This window comes from Myotis daubentonii, chromosome 16 (assembly GCF_963259705.1).
Source record: "Myotis daubentonii chromosome 16, mMyoDau2.1, whole genome shotgun sequence".
Classification (NCBI taxonomy): domain Eukaryota; kingdom Metazoa; phylum Chordata; class Mammalia; order Chiroptera; family Vespertilionidae; genus Myotis; species Myotis daubentonii.
Genome location: NC_081855.1, coordinates 2,287,757 through 2,300,815, shown reverse-complemented (window position 1 = coordinate 2,300,815; position 13,059 = coordinate 2,287,757). Strand labels below are relative to the sequence as shown.

General features: G+C 54.5%; 1 protein-coding gene across 5 annotated transcripts in view; it reads left to right on the top strand.

Annotated features, from left to right (window-relative positions):
- The window catches only part of KCNJ12 (potassium inwardly rectifying channel subfamily J member 12), a 43,131-nt gene that overhangs the window by 22,787 nt on the left and 7,285 nt on the right, over positions 1-13,059 (top strand). For 2 of the 5 annotated variants that reach the window (XM_059668313.1, XM_059668316.1), the window contains one exon: positions 8,807-8,926. The exons of 1 other annotated variant lie outside the window; for it this stretch is intronic. The gene's annotated coding sequence lies outside the window, so the exon portion shown is untranslated. Of the gene's footprint in view, positions 1-148; positions 309-5,896; positions 6,091-8,806; positions 8,927-13,059 lie in introns of those variants that run through there. 2 more of the 5 variants (XM_059668314.1, XM_059668315.1) reach the window with 2 other exon arrangements.

The window sequence follows — 13,059 nt, the reverse complement described above, 5'->3', positions numbered from 1 at the left end:
CCTGGCCAAGAAAGCGTCCCCCCACTTCTGCAGCTGATCATGGGCTTTGCGTGCGGTGAAGTACCTCCCCACCTTTACACTGAATTCATCTCCACCTGATGGTGAATTCTTCCCCACCTTTATGGTGAAACTTTGTTTTTCGCTCTAGACGAAGCCTTCACTTCCAGATTTCCCGTCGGGCGCCAGATGTTGTAAATGTTTCCCTCCACGTCCCTTGTGGTTCAGGGTTCAGGATCTGGAAGAGGAGCCGCACACAAATGAAAGAGAAAAGACAAGAGATAATTTGGGAATATTGGGGAGCCAGGCTGGTAAGTCCAACTCAAGAGGAAGGACCTCCACTGGTGCTCAGCTGCACCGACCTTTTATAGTCAGAGGCAAACAAGGCCGTGGTTACCATAGTTACACTGTTCTTGTGAGTTTCACTTGTTTTGACCATAGTTACACTTCCTGCACTTCCCTCAGCCCATTAGATAAGATCTAGGGAGTGTTATAGGTCAAGCCTAACTACGCTAAGAGGACTGTGCCCTCTAAGCTGGGACTTGTTTGTGACTTTGCCAACAGGTCAGTCCGAGGCTTAACCCTATATCGGCTCCCCACAATATATATATTTGATTTCAGAGAGAAAAGGGAGAGGGAGGGAGAGAAATATCAATGTTGAGAGAGAACCATTGATCAGCTGCCTCCTGCTTGCCCCCTACTGGGGATCGAGCCCACAACTTGGGCATGTTCGAGGTGGGGTTGAAGGAGCGGAGGAACCTGAGGGAAGGCGAGGAAGAGAGGGCGTTGGGTCCACTGGGAGGCCCTTGACCAGAATCAAACCTGGGACCCTTCAGTCCGCAGGCCGACACTCTATGCACCGAGTCAAACTGGCTAGGGCCTGACCTGGGACATTTAGAAGGGTCACAGGCGAGACCCCATCCTGCCCCTCTCAGACCTCATCTCCCCTGTTTCCTGTTCACTCTCTCCCCTTGGACACAGCTCCTCCCCGACAGCTTTTGCTGGAGCCGCTTCCTGCTCCAGCCCGGGCCCTTCCCGCCAGCAGGACCCCACTCCCCCGTGGCCCACAGTGCCCCTTCAGCCCGCATCTTCATCTTCTCATTTTCTTCTGAACGTCCGCCCTGAGGTGTGGCCAGGAGCCCCTTCGACCTGTCCTGCAGCCTGGGCTCCCCAGGACTCCAGGGGGCTCTGAGGTGATGAGCAGTGACGAAGGGAACAAGGTGGTGGACATCCAGTCCCCCAGCCACGGCCTTTTCCCGGTGCAAGTGGAACAGGGTCCAGAGGCGACTCTTGTCAGACAAGGGAGACGGCCTGTGCAGCACGAGGCCCCACGACAGGGTGAGCCTGAAGCCGCCTGGGCCGGCCTACAGCCCCTCCACCGCCTCGCAGCCAGGCCTCGGGGCTCTCGGGTCAGAGGGGCAGGATCCTGAGGGTTTCAGACCCGGCCCTGGGCCCTGGGCCCTGGGGGAGACTCGCAGGGATAGGTGATTGCTCCCCAGAATGACCTGGCCTAAGACCGGGGGGAGCACAGGATGGGGCTTGGAGGTGGGGTGGAGGGAGCGTAGGAACCTGAGGGAAGAGAGGAAGAGAGGGCGTTGGGCAGGGGCTGGCATCGGGCAAAGCAGGAAGGGGCGGCGTCTCTTCTGAGTGTGGTTCCTGGTGCACAGCAGGCTCCCCAGCACCTGCTGGCTGTGCGTCCCACCGTCCTCTGGGCTGGCGCTGCTCCCTCACCTGCTCTCCCCTCCCGGGCACCCTCAGCTCCAGCCATTGCTCTTTCTTCAGCTCCTTGAACACAGCGGCATCGCACCCTCAGCGCCGCCGTCCCTGCTGTTCCAGAGGCACTTCCCACATCCCCTCGGGAGGTCTCCTGCCCCCAGCGTCCCTTTGGTTCTTTCCTCCTCACCATGCTTCTGTCCGTCTGGCCCCATCGAATATGGGCCCGACACCGTGTTCCCATAGAGCCGAGGCTGTTGGGCATCTGCTGAGCGCGTGGCTGTGAGTGTGGCTCTGGTGAGCAGGTGGAGGCCTTGGCCGTTCTCCCGGGAGCCCTGGGGAGCGACGGGTCACTCTATTTCCTTGGACTCCTGAGTGATGGCAGAACTCAGCCTCCTGCCCAAGCAGGTGGGCCCAGGGCCCTCGGAGGCTTGTCAGCTCTCCTACTGGATTTCCTGGTCCCCAAATGAAGCCAAGTTTACAAAATGAGAAGGAAAGGAACAGGGAACTTGAAACAACAGTCCCTGTGTTCCCTCAGCTGAGCTTCTGGGTCACTGGGGGGCAGAGGCTGGGACTCAGGCCTGGTCCTGCCTGACCTTGGCCTGGACGGGTCTCCCAGTGGGTCAGGCCCATTATAAAGACACTAGAGACCCAGTGCACGAATTCGTGCACCAGGGGGTTCATCAGCCTGGCCTGTGGGATCGGGTGGAAACCGGCTCTCCGACATCCCTGGAGGGGCCCCAGATTGTAAGAAAGAACAGGCCAGGCCTAGGGACCCCACCTGTGCACGATCGGGGCCGGGGAGGGACAAGGGAGGTTGGCCAGCTGGGGAGGGACCACAGGAGGGCTCCAGGGCATTTCCAGCCAGTCTCACTCAGTCCTGATCAGCGGACCCCAGCAGCAAGCTAAGTGACTGGTCATAGTGTCTGCCCCCTGGTGGTCAGTGCATGTCATAGCGAGTGGTTGAGTGACCTTAGCATATCATGCTTTGATTGGTTGAACGGCTGACCAGAGACCAATTAGCATATTAGCCTAATTAGCATAATAGGTTTTTATTACATAAGATGCAGCCCGAAGGGCAGGGGCCTTGCCTATCAGGGACAAGGCAGGCCTGGCAGTCTCCTTAGGGAGGAGGCAGCTGGAGTGTGGAGGGACCAGAGGTGGGACACCTGGGCAGGGGGAGGCCCTCAGGGGTGGCTCACAGACTGGAGGCCTTGGGGGCACCATTCCATCTCTGTACCTGATTTTCTCCTCTGTTCAAGGTGTTTAGGCACGCCCCCCCCCTCCCCGAAACCTGGGATAATCTCTGATGCAGTGCCAGGTACTCACCGAAGCCAAGCACTGGTTCCAGAGGCCCAAGAAACGTATTGTGGGGACTTAGCAAAGAGTACTGGGGAACCAAGGAAATCCTAGAAGGCTTCATAGAGGAGGCATCCTTCACGCTTGAAGGATGCATGGAGTTTCAGAAGGCAGAACAAGGCATTTCCGATGAACTAGCTTACACCGAGGCTCTAAAGCAGGGGTCCTCAAACTTTTTAAACAGGGGGCCAGTTCACTGTCCTGTCCCTCAGACCATTGGAGGGCCGTACTATAGTTTAAAAAAAACTATGAACAAAGTCCTATGCACACTGCACAGATCTTATTTTGAAGTAAAAAAACAAAACGGGAACAAACACAATATTTGTATTTGCATGTGGCCCGCGGGCCGTAGTGTGAGGACCCCTGCCCTAAAGTGTGGATGTTCCTGAGACTTTGCTGCCTGAGGAACATGACCCTCAGTGGGGAGCCCAACCCTAGCCCTCTGTTCATTTCTGTGTGTCCTTTTCTCTCATTGATTTATAAGAACCCTTTGTCTATTAAGTTCATCAATCTTTTCTTTTTATAACACATCAAACAAACAAAACATTGATACCTTTTATTTTGTTTATGGTGGGTTTTGATAATGATCATTGTTACAGAAGACCGGAGAAAAACCAAGCCACGCTTAGAGAACGGGAGTTACATTTTAATTATGAGTCTGTGCAGGCCCAGAGAAAAATGTGTCTTTCAAATTCTGGGCCCCCCAACATGGAGGAAACTCTCTGTATTTATACTTTATTCCAGTCCTTTGTCTCCCAAATTTGGAATGAGACTTCCAGGCCTTCTGAGAAAGAAGGCCTGTGAGCTGGGAAGGGGCCGTAAGACCATATCTCAAGGGCTGGCCTGGTGCCAGCACTGGCAACTCTGTCTGGGGTAGAGTTTACGGCCTCTCTGGAATGGGAGTAGTCTTATTTTCTGTATTATTTAAGCAAACAAGCATTTACAGAAGTCAAAATATCAGGGTTAAAGTTTCAAACAGCAGTTTTTATATAAGATGGATGCTTCAACATCATACGTATTTTTATGCTGGCAACTTTTCTAGCCTATGTACTCATGGTCTTTGGTTCAGGATGTTTCTAGTTACTTAATCTCATGTTTTTGCTCTCCCAAGCACCTGCTGGGTGCTTAGGAAATGTGTGAGACTCATATTAGGTTGAAGCTTGAAAAATTGCTACTGTAAGGGAAATAGGAGCCTCACTGCCTTTGCTCACTGGGTTCCTCCCCTGGAGTTCTCTGTCCATCTGCTCATCCCTTCCTTCCTGGAGGGAGGGTCAGCTGAGGCCTCCAGGGCATGAGCCAGGCTTAGAGATGAGATGATGCGAGGGGGTGGGGGCCAGGAGGTTCCCAGCTGGTCAGCTTCCTGTATTAATTGCTGCAACTCCATCGTCACCTCTGAGATATGTACCATGATTGATCCCATTTTACAGGTAAGAAAACTGGCACTCGGAGAGACTGTGTGACCTCACCAGGGTCACACAAGGAAGAGACAGAGACAAGAGGGGACCCCCAGCCATATTGCCCCAGAGCTCACACTTTCAGACTTCCCCTGAGATTAAGTTCAAGCTCATGAACACGCATCCAGGGCCTCTTGGAGCCTCAGGTCCTTTCCCTGTCTGGAAGCCTCGGCCCCAGGGCCTGTGCATGCACTCAGTACACCTCCTCCTTCCGTTATCAGGATGGCAAGGGCGCCCCTCTGTGTCTCTAGCCCCTCTCGTCCCCCAGTCCCTTTAAGTCCTGAAATGTTGGACTTGGAAGGACCATCCCCTTGTTGGCAAATAGGAACAGGACGGCCCAGAGGCGGGAGACACTGCCACAGCCACTCAGTGGAGAGCACCCAGGGGCTCTGTCCTCTGCTGCTCCCAGAGGCCTGGGGCCAGGGCACCCTGCCTCCCCCTGCCCCGCCCTCAGAGTAGGATGTTCTCAAGATAAAAATACTCCCGGAAACATTCCCTGGTGCCTGGCCCGACCTGCCGCCTGCCCTGGGGCCAGACCTGGCTTCCCCGCAGGACTCAGGGTAGATGTCCACCCTCCTGGCCACGTGGCACAGCCTGTCCCTGGGTTCATATGTCCAACCTCAGTCCCCAGACCCCAGACGGTGCAGGGCCCGGGAGCAGATGGAATTCCAGCTCTGGCTTAGCTGCTGCCGTGGCGTTTGGAGAGCATCACTGGGGCTGGTGGGAGCCAGGCATGTGCCCGCTTCAATTCCGTTGGGAATCCTATTTCTGCTCGGAGCTGCCTGTGCCAGTGTTAGAGCGGAAACCCCTCTCAGGGGGCACAGGGAGGCCCTGGCACTCACTCTGGGTCTGCTGCGTGGCACCCCCTAGGACCGGGCCTCGGTTTGCCTCCTTGAGAGTCTCCTGAGGTGGGTGGGGTCTCTACATTCTGTAGATGAGGCTGGGGCACAGGGAAATGCCTATAGGAGCCGGGGCGGGGGGGGGGGGGCTGAGAGAAAGGTGACAGGTCTTGGATTTGGGACAAGGACTCTCTGGCCCCTTGGGCCCCGCCCTCCAAGAAAGGTTGGTGTCGTGATGCTATGATGACAGCTGCCTGTCCCCGGAGCTATGCTGTGCCAGGCCCTATGCCCAGAGTACCGCCCTCCCCCATCGCAGTGAATGGCACGGGCGTCCCCTGGGAGGCCAGTCATCAGCCCATTTTGTGGTGGAGGAAGCTGGGCCTCCGGAAGGGGAAGTGCCTTGCCCTGCCCCCTGGGGTGTCAGCCCAGCCTTGCTGACAGGTTGGTGCTGGCAGGGAGGCACAGGGGCTCCAGGGCCCACCAGGCCCTGCCCTCACTGCTGAGGCTCAGGCTGCCTCTCTATTGTCTGCAAGCCCGGTCCCACACCCAGACACCCTGTGCAGGATGGTGGCCATGACCCAGAGGTGCCAGGAGCTGAGTGCACACACGCAGTGGGCAGGGAAGGCACCAGGCAGGGTGTCCAGAGGCCTGTATTCTGTCTCCAAGCCGCCACTCATTCATTTGCTTTGTGATCTCGGCAAGTCACTTCCCTGCACCTCAGTTTCACGGTAAGGGCAGACCTGACGGACGGGGTTTGTATGTCTGGAAACTTGAGGAAATGGAGTCAGGAATGGGTTTGAGGGGCAGGTAACCAGTCTGAAGTGGGGAGAGGCAGGCTGTCCATACCTCCACCCTTGTCCCTTCTCCCTGACCTGGACAGACAATCCTGCACAAAGTTCAGGCACTCACTCTGGGTCCTCTGTGTGGCACCCACTGGGGCAGGGCCTCGGTTTACCTCCTTGACAGCCTCCCGAGGTGGGTGGCGTCTCTCCATTCTGCAGACGAGGAGGCTGAGACACAGGGAGAGGCCCACAGAGAGCCGCTGGCGGGGTGGGGGTGGGTGGGTGGTGGGGAGGGGGAGGGGACAGGTCTTGAATTTGGAGCAAGGACTCTCTGGCCCCTGGGCCCCCCTCTTTCTCTCCCATTACCCTGTGAGGGACACTTCCTCTGCTCAGAGTCCCCGCTCCAGGTGACCTGGGGCAAGTGGCACCCTCTCAGCCTCAGTGTCTCCCTCTGCTCAGTAGGGAGACTCACCTCTCCTGCAGGGCGGGGCCACGAAGGTTGGAATAACTAAAGCCAGGAGCTGAGCTCCCAGGGTGGGGCACAGTGTTGCTGGGGTCCAACCCCAGCGGGTCCAGGGGTCCCCAAAGGCGTGGATGGAGTCGGCGAAAAAGGAATGACACGGGGACTTCTCCAGCCAGGTTTGGTCGCCATGTTCCCTCGCTAGGTTCTCCAGCCAGGTTCTGTCCGGGTTCTCTAGTCAGGTTCAGTCACCAGGTTCTAGTCAGGTTCTCTTGCCATGTTCTATAGTCAGGTTCAGTCCAGGATCTTTTGCCATGTTCTCTCCAGCGAAGCTCCTCCATCTCCTGGTTCCCTGTAGGTTCTGTCTCTCTTGGTCCTGTCTTCTGGGTTCTGACTTCTAAATTCTGTGTTCTGAATTCTGTCTCTTGCTGTCTTGTTACATCTGTATTTATACCAGTTGATTCAATCCTATCAATCTCTATTCCAAAGGTTAGGGCGTTTCTTATCTCCATTCCAGGGAGTAAAGATTATGTAGCTTAAGCATGATTGTTCGTAGTTAAAGTGATTAATTACCCGCCTGGCACTTAGTTGAGAGGTTTTATTCCCTCCCTAACTTCAGGGGAAAATCCCTACCTGGGGAAACAACCTTTCTCCGAGAGGTGACCTTGGTTAAAACACAGCACCAAGAAGGTGAGCAAACATATTAAGAACCGTATGCCATATATGCCAGGTCCCTTTGAAACAGCAAGCATGGACCGGCTCCCGGCACAGTGTGGGCCCACTGGGGGGCGGGGGGTAAGGTTATTTATCTATCCCAACCACCTCATTCATCCATCCATTCATTCACCTAAAAATATATTTACCTACTCACCTATTTATATTTGCCTACTCATCCACCATTACCAACTTACCTATCCACCCACCCACTTATTTATCCATTCACACACTTACATACCCATCCATAATTTATCCATCCATGTACCCATTCATCCATCTACCCATCCATTCACTTATCCATCCACACACCCACATGCCCACCCATAATCCATCCATCCATTATCTTCCCATCCATTTATAATTCATCCATCCATTATCCATTCATCTTCATCCATCATTCATCATCCATCCAGCCATCCATTCATCCATCCATCCTTCCATTCATTTACCTATCCACATACCCACCTAGCCATCCATAATTCATCCATCTATAACAGGGGTGGGCAAACTTTTTGACTCGAGGGCCACAACGGGTTCTTAAACTGGACGGGAGGGCCGGAACAAAAGCATGGATGGAGTGTTTGTGTGAACTAATATAAATTCAAAGTAAACATCATTACATAAAAGGGTACGGTCTTTTTTTTTTTTTTTTTTTTTTTTTAGTTTTATTCATTTCAAATGGGCCGGATCTGGCCTGAGGGCCGTAGTTTGCCCACGGCTGACCTATAATCACCCATCCATCCATTTATACACCCACCTACCCATTTATAATCCACTCCCTCATCCACCCATCATCCATCCATCTAATCCATCCATTCATCCAACTATTCATCCACTCACCCTCTCATTTATTCATTTACACATGTAGTGCTCCATCATCCATCCATTCATAATGCATCCATCCACTCATCACCCATCCATCCAGCCATTCAGCCATCTGTCTATTCATCCATCCATCAATACATACATACATACATACATAGATACATACATACATAATATATCCAGCCATCTATTGGTAGGTCAGCCCTGTGACTGACTTTGGGAAGACCCTTCAGGTGGTGGCTAGGGGCGCAGGCTAGGGACCTGAGCTCCTCTGTGACTTTAGGAGTGTTCCCACATTAACTACCTCTCAAGTATGGGAACAGCAATAGTGTCCACCTTGTGGGGTTGTTGTGAGGATGGCATGAATTGATGTCTGCAAATCACCTACCACAGTGTTGGATGCCATAGATGCTCAACAGTTATCGGCTGTCATTGTGGTGGGACCTGTTCTGCCTTCTCTGGTTCTGACAGTTTGTCATGGACAGGCTGACCTTCTGGGAAGGTGTGGGGCACCAGAGGTATGGGAGGCCCCTCCTCCTCCCATGGGCCCTGGGTGAAGCAAGCAGGAATGTGGGTGCATGTGGAAATTCCTGACTTTGGAGCCTCTCTGGGAAGAGTAGCACCATCTATAGTAACTTGGCTTTGCTTTGTTACCTTTAGGGTCTTCTAGCCACTGACTCATCTCTGGCTGATGCTGGGGAAATGGCAGCTGCTGCTAATGTGGCCTTGGAGATAGCACGTGCCCACTCAGCACTGTTACTTAGAAGATAGAATCAAGAGGTAAGATTAAGGTCACTGATGTGCCCCTGTCCACCTAGTCCTCCCAGCCCAACACTCATCTGTGCACCCACCCATTTATCCATCCATCTCCCTCCTCATCCCTCCACATACCTGCTCAGCCTCTCATTCCTCCAGTACCCATCCACTAGTTCCACATGTCCTCTCTCCATCTGTCATCTACCCACCCCCCCCAGCCCATCCATACATCCATCTCCCTATTCATCCTTCTATGTGCCTACTCAACCTCTCATTCCTCCATCATCCATCCACTAGTTCCACATGTCCTCCCTCCATCTGCCATCTACCCATCTATCCACCCAGCCCATCCGGCCATCTTTTTATCCATGTGTTCACCCATCTCCCAACTATTCATTCCCCACCATCCCCCAGCCACTCCTCAACTCGCCCAACCACCCATGTATCCTTTCATCCATTGACTCTTCCACCTATTTCTCCACTCACTTAATCTATCCACCCAACCCATTCAATAATTTTCCACCCACCTAACTCCTCCATCTCTCTGGTTCCCACTCACCCGCCCATCCACTCATCTGTCAGTCCCGTTTATCCATCCATATGCCCGGCCACCTGTCTGTACATATACCTGTCTCCTCATTCATTGATCCATCCATCTCCTCATCTGTTTCTCTATTCAGCTGCTTACCCCCTCATTCCTTTGTCTAGTCCCGTGGTCAGCAAACCGTGGCTTGCGAGCCACATGCGGCTCTTTGGCCCCTTGAGTGTGGGTCTTCCACAAAATACCACATGCAGGCGCGCATGTACAGTGCGATTGAAACTTCATGGCCCGTGCGCACAAGTCGGTATTTTGTGGAAGACCCACACTCAAGGGGCCAAAGAGCCGCATGTGGCTTGCGAGCCGTGGTTTGCCGACCACTGGTCTAGTCAGTGAGAATTTCTTGGATTCTCTCTCTGTGCCGGGCCTGCATCAGCCCCTCTGGGCCTCTGAGATTGGCCAGAGATGGGACCTTCGGACCCTAACAGGAGAGCCAGGGCCAGAGCACTCAGAGGGCTTCATGGAACTAGTAGCTTTCAGCCGAGCACTGGTGGATGGGAAGATTCTAAACATCCCCTTTAGCTGTGGTTTGGGGGTTCGATGACATGGGGCAGAGGGTGGCCACAAGGAAATCCATCAGGAGCCTGTTGCTGTGTCCTGGCAGGAGTGGCTTGGGCAGGAGGGTGGCCGTGGGCCAGGAGATGGTGGGTGCCTTTGGGAATTCAGGAGGTAAAATACAGAGGACCGACTGGGCGAGGGAGTAGATCTGGGGACTGAAGGAGAGGGAGGAGGCAGGCTTCTGGCTGGGCAATTGGAGAATGGGTCAGGGTGCCAACGGACCCCCATGTGGAGTGGGAGGAGGAGGGGAAAGGAGAGGGTGAAGAGAGGAGGGGAGTGAAGAAGAGGTGAGGAGGGGAAGAGAAGTGGGAGAGGAAGGAGCGGCGTGGGCCATTGGTGGTGTGGGACCTCCTGGAGGGGACACTGCCTGAAGCCTGCGAGGGAGAGCCCAGGGACCAGGTCCCTGCAGGTGGTTTAGTGGCTGGGGACCCTAAGAAGCACCAGAGGGGAGTAAGGAAGTGAGGTCGGGAAGGGCAGGAGCCTTTTGGGATGTATTTTTGACAAAGTCATGGCTGGTGCAGTGGGAGCTCAGCCTGGCTGAGGAGCCAGAGTGTGCGTGGAGGCAGGGAGCTGCCTGCCAGTTGATGGAAGGCTGTTCTGGGGCATTCCTTCCCACCTGCTGAGAGCTGTTGGGCAGAAAGACTGGTGGAGGTTGGCTGTTGGGCAGTGGCCCTGGAATGGTGAGGCCCAGGAAGTGGGGAGAGCCTGGCTCCCCAGCCTCCAAGTATGCAGCTCCACGTTGCTCCTTCTCTCCTTGGGCACCAGGCCTCGGCCCAGGAAGCCTGCACTATGCTCACCTGCACATCTGCAGGACGTGGGGGCGCACGGCGGGCGGGCATGTGGCTGCAGAGGTGCTTCTGTGCAAGGGCTCATCGTCTCCCAGATGTGAGGATGGGAATGCCCCCTCCAGCCTGTCCCCTCCAGGCCCACTCCTGGCCACCCCCAGCCTCCTCATGGCCCCCTGAGTGGCCAGCATGTCCCTGCCTGCCCCTTCTCCCACCTGGAATGCCCTCCCTACCTCTGCACCCCCAGCTCCCAGTGCCTGTGGCGCACCTGCTGGCCTCACTTCCTGTGTGACTGGGAAAGGGAGCCTCTCTTAGAGCCTCAGTCTCTCCGTCTTCAAATGGAAGGTTGGATTTTTTAAGCTCTTGGGCCAACTCTGATACCCAGTGAATGGACCAGCAGAGTCTGAAGTTGCTCCGGGACACTGAGAGTCAGGTCCGCGACGGATTGGTGATGTACAGGCTGGAGAGGTGTGTGTGAGCCACACTCTGGCTTTCCCTGAACTCAGTGGCCTCTAAGGGTTCCTCCAGTTGTAGGACTTGAGGCTGTGAGTGCCCCATCCCCAGACACTCTCAGGGCTGCATGGCTGTGGGGGGGCTGGTGTGGGCCTCCCTGCTGGTCAGTGCTGAGCTTTGGGCTGTCTGTGTGTCTCATCTACATGGGATTTCAAGGGAGCACTCTGTGCGAAGGCTGTAACCCTGGGCAAGTGGATTCATCTTTCTGAGTTTCGGTATCCTCACCTGGGAAATGGGGTGATCGTCATAATGTTGCTGTAGGGATTAGCCCTCTCAGAGCAGTGCCTGGTGGGTAGTAAACACTGGGTAAGCATTGATGACTATGCCTGCACCTCTGAAGGGGCCCTGAGGGTGGGGACCTTGAGCCTGCCCCCTGGGGGCCTCCTCCATTGGTCCTTACAGTCACTGCTTTCTTGGCATCTGAGAGTGTGGGCCCAGGCCTTGTCCTGGTCTCCTCCTGGCTGCCATCTAACCTGAGGGAGGTGTCTGGAGCCTCAGGGGATGAGACGTGGCCTGATCTGCTCTGTCCAGAGGCCCCTCCCAGTGACTCTCTAAAACCCCAGCTCAGGCCAGAGCAGTAGGTTGAGTGTGCTGGGTGCTCAGAGGCTGTGTTCTGATGCTGACCCTGCTGGGGCCTCACCTCCTCAGGGCTCTGGGTTCGTGTCCTGCACTGCCCACTCTCTGCCGGCTAAGCTCGCTTCACTGCTGTCTCTGGTGTGGAAGTCACCCCACCTTTTCTGGTCCAGGTATCACACCCCAGTGTCTCGCCCCCATTTTCTCCCAGCAATGCCCTGACCCTCATTGACCAACCTGGGCATCTGCCGACAATGGCTCTGGTCCTGTTCTCTTTACCATCTCATCCCAGACTGTAAGTTGCTTTGTGACTTGGGATGAGTCTCAGCCTCAGTTTCCCCATCTGTAAAATGGGAAGCTGGCTTCCTTGTTTGCTAAGGCCTTTTTCAACAAAACACATATAATTCCATTTCTTATCTGGTTTAAGTAGGTGCCCCCACTGAGCAAGTGCCACACAGGCCTGCATAGCCCTGGGTGAGGACAGCCTCCCACATTTCTTTTTGTTTTGGTTAATTCTCACCCAGGATAATTTTTCCATTGATTTTTTTTAGAGAGTGGCAGGGATGGTGAGAGACAGAGAGAAACATCGATGTGAGAAAGACACATTGATTGGTTGCCTCCCACACACAGCCCAGTGGGGGCCAGGGATGGAGCCTGCAACTGCAGTACGTGCCCTTGACTGGAATCGAACCTGGGACCTTTCAGCCGAGGGCTGATGCTCTAACCACTGCTCAGCTGGCCAGGGGATCATCCCACATGTCTTTTTTTTAAAAAAAATATATTTAAAAACATCAATGAGAGAGAAACATTGATCAGCTGCCTCCTGCGCACCCCCTACTGGGGATGTGCCCGCATTCAGGGTACATGCCCTTGACTGGAATCGAACCTGGGACCCTTGAGTCCGCAGGCTGATGCTCTATCTACTGAGCCAAACCAGTCAGGGCAATCCCACATGTCTTTTTTTTTTTTTTAATTAAATCTTTATTGTTCAGATTATTACATTTGTTCCTCTTTTTTTCCCCCCCATAACTCCCCACCTCCCAGTTCCCGCCCCACCCTCCGCCCTCACTCCCCACCCACTGTCCTCATCCATAGGTGCACGATTTTTGTCCAGTCTCTTCCCACATCTC